This window comes from Mastomys coucha, unplaced genomic scaffold (genome assembly GCF_008632895.1).
Source record: "Mastomys coucha isolate ucsf_1 unplaced genomic scaffold, UCSF_Mcou_1 pScaffold9, whole genome shotgun sequence".
In the NCBI taxonomy this organism is placed as follows: Eukaryota; Metazoa; Chordata; class Mammalia; order Rodentia; family Muridae; genus Mastomys; species Mastomys coucha.
The window spans coordinates 94,447,419-94,453,646 of record NW_022196915.1 but is presented as its reverse complement, the minus strand read 5'-3'; the positions used below and the strand labels follow the sequence as shown (position 1 = coordinate 94,453,646).

The 6,228-nt window shown below is 35.3% G+C and overlaps 1 non-coding gene across 1 annotated transcript; it reads right to left on the bottom strand.

The window, feature by feature from the left end:
* Nucleotides 1–522: 522 nt before the first annotated feature.
* On the bottom strand, nt 523–629 carry LOC116085436. The gene has a single exon (XR_004116549.1). It is a non-coding gene; the product is annotated as a U6 spliceosomal RNA (small nuclear RNA).
* Nucleotides 630–6,228: the final 5,599 nt, after the last annotated feature.

Sequence of the window (6,228 nt, the reverse complement as noted above, 5' to 3'; positions counted from 1 at the left end):
CAATGTCTTTTTTTCTAGAAATGCATGAAGTGAGTCAGTCCCACAGCATGCAGAATGTTTGTTACTGGCTGTCATTTAGAATATTTTTTATTCAGTCATCCATACCATGAAATATGTATGCCTAAGCTGTACATTATAGTGGCTTTAATATGTAATTTTCTGATGATTAACTGTCCTGAGTATTTTATTATGTAAAGAATAAATTTCTATATAAGTCCCATGCTTTTTAAAGTAGATATTTGTAGTTGGGCAGTGGTGGCACATGCCTTTAATCCTAACACTTGGGAGGCAGAGGCAGGCAGATTTCTGAGTTCAAGGCCAGCCTGTTCTACAGAGTGTAGTCCAGGACAGCCAGGGCTATACAGAAAAACCCTGTCTAAAACAAAACAAAACAAAACAAAACAAAAACAAAAACAAACACAAACAAACAAACTAAACTAAACAAAAATACACAAACATAAAAGGAGATATCTGTAATAATATGTCAAATCATTTACATATAAATTCAGGATACATTTTTTTTTAAATATGGAACACTTCACGAATTTGCATGTCACCCTTGCACAGGGGCCATGCTAATCTTCTCTGTATCATTCCAATTTTAGTATATGTGCTGCCGAAGTGAGCACCAGGACACATTTTTATGTAATATTTGACTAGTAAATACTCTGTGTACTGTTGTGTGCTAAGGAGCTGTGGTTCAATAGTGTTTCTGGTTTGTAAAGAAGTAATTGAGATAAACTATTTCTGTGTATCTCTACTTTTAAAGAAAATCTTTTCTATGTTGTATTCTCAGATCATTTTAAGAAATGTTTCTACTATTTTGTAGCACCTGCAAGATTTTTGATGATAAGTTATGGTTTTGTTTTAAAAAGCACATATACGTTCTTGCATTTCATCATATGTAGGTAGAAATTCTTCTGCAGATATTATCAGCCTCTATTTCTGTATTGAAACATTGATATTCCATATGCTTGGAAATTCTTTAATGCAAATCAAATTAATGTTTTTTACTGATTTTTTTTTCTGTCCCCTACTGACTGTTGTAGAGGAACAAAGCACCCAAACGCATATCGATGTTTAGTCACCTCTCTGGGAGACACCCAAGTGTCATAAACCTTCCTTCTGAACTACTGCCTATGGTGGATCCTGGGAAAGAGAGAACAGTTTGTACTCACTTTCAGTTTCGTACCCACTGAGGAGCTCCACCAGTTATAACAGAGTTTTAAATTCACAGACACATAGAAAATTCTGATTGAAATTTTGGAAATCAAACAAGGGTAATAAAATGAATACTAGTCAAGAATGTGTAGTCTTTTCTATTAACTCCCACTGACACATTTACAGGTATATGTTTACAAGGTGTTAAAACAACAAAGTCAAGTTGATCTACCATATCTTTCAGCTGTAAAAATCTTAGGTATAAACTACAAAAATTTGATATTTTACTACAGAAATACCTACTCATTAATTTTCATTGCTATTTATTTTAGTACCTGTGATTGAAAACATCATGGATATTCACCAGTTGTTGAACACATAAGGAAAATGTGGTATATTTACACAGTAAAATAAAATATCCTTCAGCAATTAAGACAAATGAAGTTATGAATTTTACAGGTTAATGGACAGATCTGAAAATAATTATTTTGAGTGAGGTACACAAATGAATAAATATCACAAGTTTTCTCTCATTTGTCGATTATAGCTTTGAACTGTCAGGTAGTTATATCTCATTTGGAAGGGCAACAGTGGGCATGAAATTAATAAGAGACCACAAGAGACAGCTTTTAAAAATGGGAGGATAAAATGTAGCAATATAAAAGCTTATATAGGATTGATGAAAAAGATGCATTGAAATGCAGTAGATGAAGGGCAGGATAGAGGAATTATTGGAAGAAAGGTAACATACAGAAACTTATGCAATTCTGTGGAATGGCTGTCTCCCCTATACCCTATAATTAGATGATAATGCTGCTACTAAACACCACAAGCTTACAATGTATGGCTTTTCAATAGATCTGTTCTTTTGCAGTTACTGGCTAGTGAATTCCCTTAATCTCCCAAACATTACAGGCTACTTACTGTCAATATTCTTTCTTAGTCTGCAGAACTTGAGAGAAAACGACATTAATAAAGATACCATATATTTAAGTGAAAAAACTTATAGATAATAAGCTGGACTGAGCTAATTTTCTTCCCAACTGGATAGCATGAGTAGTATTTGGAGGTGCTGTGAACACTACTGTAGGAAAAAAGCAAATACCTGTATTTCTCTGCTGTGAAACTTGTGAGCAAGACTTTCAACAAGCCTTGAAAAATATTTCCACTGATACAATAGTGATTTGACAATTATGGGATTAAACAATCACTTTCTGATTGTATGATCCTCTTCATAGATTGAAAGCCATATTGGCATCATACTTGGGCCAAGAACTTCTGGCGATAAAGATCATAGGCTCTAAAGTAATGTTACTCTACTGTTACTGCTATTACTACTGTTCTTGTGCTAAATGAACACTTTTATTAAATTGACTCTTAAGTGTTATTACTTCTTGTTATACACATCTATTAATACATATCTCAGACACCATCAGAGAAGCTTCTGTTTGTACGAAATGATGATCACCACAAAGACCTACAATTGGCCAAGTTGCAGATGATAAATTACAGAATCAGCCCTAAATAGAATATATTGCCTTCTCTTCTTCCAAGGCCAAAGGATCATTATATAAGAGGTGATGGAGACAATATACAGGAAAAGTTTCTTCTGCACACTCAAGGTTGTAAAAGTAGTCTTATACACCAGATCTATCTGTCATCTCAGAGATTTTCTGCTGAATAACCTCACTCCTTCTAATGCTTTCCAATCTCTAGCTGCTGGTTCAAATCAGCTGACTGATTCAAACCAACTTCTCTAGGCTTCAGACTGAATTGTTCTGCTTGGCCCCAAGTATCTCTAGGAATCTTTCCTAATCTTGTTCCTTCTCATTCTCTGGCTTGTTCTGTCTCTACCTGCAACCTGTATGACTGTCCAAGTAAAACTGCCTCTGACCTCTATGAACTGAACTACACTGAACTGAACTGACTGAGTGAACTGAATGGAACAACAGGAACTCAACTGATTTCAACTACATCTAACTGCACTACACTCCACTGCAATAAACTTAACTCAACTGAACTCCACTGCACTGATCAAACTCAACTGAACTTGCACTTATTGAACCCTAGCTTACTCTGCACTCCTTTCTTAAGTGCCCTCTGATTTCTGTCTGCTCTTCTGACAATTGGGTGTATCTGATCCTGGGCTCATTCTGTCAAATCTTTCTTGGATTCATCACTTTGTCTTCTGCTCATGTAGACAACAGTTTCAAACATGGCTGCTTTCTTCTACAAACTAAATTTACCTTCACAGTTTAGGATTATAGGTGTGTACTAAGGGATTCTAGCAAGAAAGATTAAAGGTGCCTTGTGTGTCTGCATTCCAGACAGATCACACAGATCTAAAGGTCTTTGGATATAATCCTTTACCAGAGTAGCCATGTTGTTGGATTAAAATTGTTCTACACAGTTTACAGCTGCAAAGTGAGCTCACACCAGTTACAACAGCAAGCACAAACGAAGCATGATCTCAAGCTAGACCAGTCACAGAATGGAAAGGACAAGTAAAAAAGAAGCCACTTGCTTAGCTGAAGAAATTTTGATAATAGATATCTGTTGGAATGTGGAAAGGCAGTTTTCTTATCAGTGGAAGATCACATATACCCATGCTTATATGGATAATGCACGTTGGACTTAATGAATTAAGAAAAAAGTGGATAGAGCTGGATAGTATGAAGGAGCAAATCAGTTGGCACGGAGTTGGGGAGCAGATCAATACAGTTAAAGCTCATTATATGATATCCTTAATGAGCTACTAAATAAAGAAAATAATTTTTTAAAAGCTCCCACACATTGGATGTAGGGAGAGACAACAGGAATTAGAGGGCATTTGGGGAGCAATGTGGAAGCCTAGTAGAGTGGAAACTCCCTGTAATCTATAAGGGCAATTCTAGAGAAGACTCCGAGCAGTAGGCGGTATGGAGACCAAACTGGCTATATCTTCAAGCAAGCAAGGCTTCCAGTGGTGGGACTGGGACACTGACCTAGCCAACACACACACACACACACACACACACACACACACACACACACACACACAGACCATTTGGCTTACTATTTTTCTGGCCTGCATAATGTACTGGGGTAATTATCAGAGATGCATAACTTATAAAAGTGGCAAACAATGAATGGTCTAATGTGAGGCCCAAGCCACAAGAGGGAGTGCACACCTGACACACCTGAGACAAGTTGCTGGCAAGGGTCCAGATGCTGAATATGTCAGAGACCTAGAATGTAATCAAACACAACTGGCAAAAATCAAAACAAAACAAAATAATGAAATGATTTAGTTATACTCATAGATCCTGTTAGTGCCTGCAACAGTTGTTGTCAGAGAGGTTTTTTCCTGCAAGCTGAGGTGAGCAGACACAAAGACTTTTAACCAAAAATTAGGTGGAGCTCATGGGAACCAAAGGAAAAGGAAGAGGAAGGATTATAGGAGTGAGTTGAGTCAAGAACACCATGAGAACATGGCCCATAGAATCAACTAAGCGTGGCTCATAGGGGCTCACAGAGACTAAATCAAAAATCACACAGCATGTATGGCTCTGACTTGGTCATTCTCATGTATGTTGTGATTGTGTACATTTGTTTTTTTGTTTTTTGTTTTTCTTTCGAGACAGGGTTTCTCTGTGTAGCCCTGGCTGTCCTGGAACTCACTCTGTAGACCAGGCTGGTCTCAAACTTGGAAATCCACCTGCCTCTGCCTCCCAAGTGCTGGGATTAAAGGCATGACTACCACTCTTCTCTACCTGGCATAGCTTGGTGTTCTTTTTTCCTTTTTCTTTTTTTTTTATGATTATAATCTTTAATTTCTGATCATCTACAGTGCTGGCTGCATGAATACAGCAACAGTTTTAAAATTCAGAAACTATTTGCTAAAACTTTATGGTAAATAAATTATAAATAAGCTATACACAGAAATTCTGACATCTACTATTTTATGACTATGGTTTTATCAAATTATGAACCTAGTTGTCCTGTACATATACAAAATAATGCATACATCAAAAGAGCCAAGTACAAGCATATGGACAAATAACATTCACAGACACAGGGATGATGTTCTGTTGTGATATGTTCCAACATAATGGAGTCATATGGGAGTCATAACAATGGGATTTTGGATGGTGTCTCTGATCCTCTCGGCTGAGTTTGGAATCTAGGACAGTTTGTGTCTTGTCTCATTGTAACTTCTTTAGCCATGTTTGTTTGATATCCTTGGGAGCCCTATAATTTACTAAAGGGATGTGGATGAGCAGTTGATCTAAATAGAAGGTGGGGGTAGAGGACATTTGTAGGAGTAGGGGAAAGGGGAACTTCGTTCAAGATACAATGTATAAGAGAATAATAATAAAATTATTCCACATGGAATAAATAGAGAAATGTAATAAGAAATTTTAAAAATGTTTTAAAGAGAAGAAAATGCTGTTTTGTTTATATATCATCTTTCATAAAATCAATAAATTATTTTATTCATCTGAAATCATTTATAATTTTTACAGAGAATTTAGTCAATCTTTATAACAAAGACAAGATTAATGAAACATTAATATCTAGTGTTTCTTTTCTCTTTACCTTTAGTGTAATTATAATGAAAGTCTAGTATGTCTTAAATTACTCAATTTTATCCAAAAATATGCAGAAGCAAAATCACAATATGAAAGAGCTAACAAGAATTCATGCCATGTTCTTTATTATGCAAATGAAATATCAAATTTTTAAATCATAACCCAGTATCTGAGTTGACAGACAATAAGTATGAAATTGGAATATGTCATTTCCTTTGGGATATTTTTATTGCTTAGCTTTTCTTTTGTATCTTTCCTGGTTCCAGATAAAATATACACAGGAAATATAATGGATTAATCCATTGTCAGTGGAAAATAATTAGTTCTATTATTCCCAAATTTAAATTTTAAATTTTAGTATATTCTTTGTAACATTTTCAAAATTATGAGAAGTTATAAAATTGATTCTCATAAATAACTTCAATTGTTCATAGAACTTTATTTTAACTGCACCAGCAAATAAAAGTTTGGGAATAATTGAAAGCTTTATGGAAGT